This window comes from Cynara cardunculus, assembly GCF_001531365.2.
Source record: "Cynara cardunculus var. scolymus isolate 2C chromosome LG 17, CcrdV1, whole genome shotgun sequence".
In the NCBI taxonomy this organism is placed as follows: domain Eukaryota; kingdom Viridiplantae; phylum Streptophyta; class Magnoliopsida; order Asterales; family Asteraceae; genus Cynara; species Cynara cardunculus.
In genome coordinates this window covers 30,643,513-30,643,810 of record NC_037544.1, presented here as the reverse complement: position 1 = coordinate 30,643,810, position 298 = coordinate 30,643,513, and positions in this window count along the sequence as shown.

Here is a 298-nt window from a genome sequence, read left to right as displayed (position 1 = left end):
CATTATATCACTCTCGCGGTTACACCGCCATTTCACACGCAGTTACACTGCCATTATATCACTCTCGCGGTTACACCTTCATCTCACACGCAGTTACACTGCCATTATATCACTCTCGCGGTTACACCGCCATCTCACACGCAGTTACACTGCCATTATATTTCAAAAATATTTCCAAAACATTCTCTTCTTTTCATCCGGATTAGAAGTCTAGTCAAACTTGTCCGGATTATAAGTCCGGTCAAAACACTGAAAATAAACCAACTCCCTTGTCCGGTTTAGCAATCCGGTCATTATA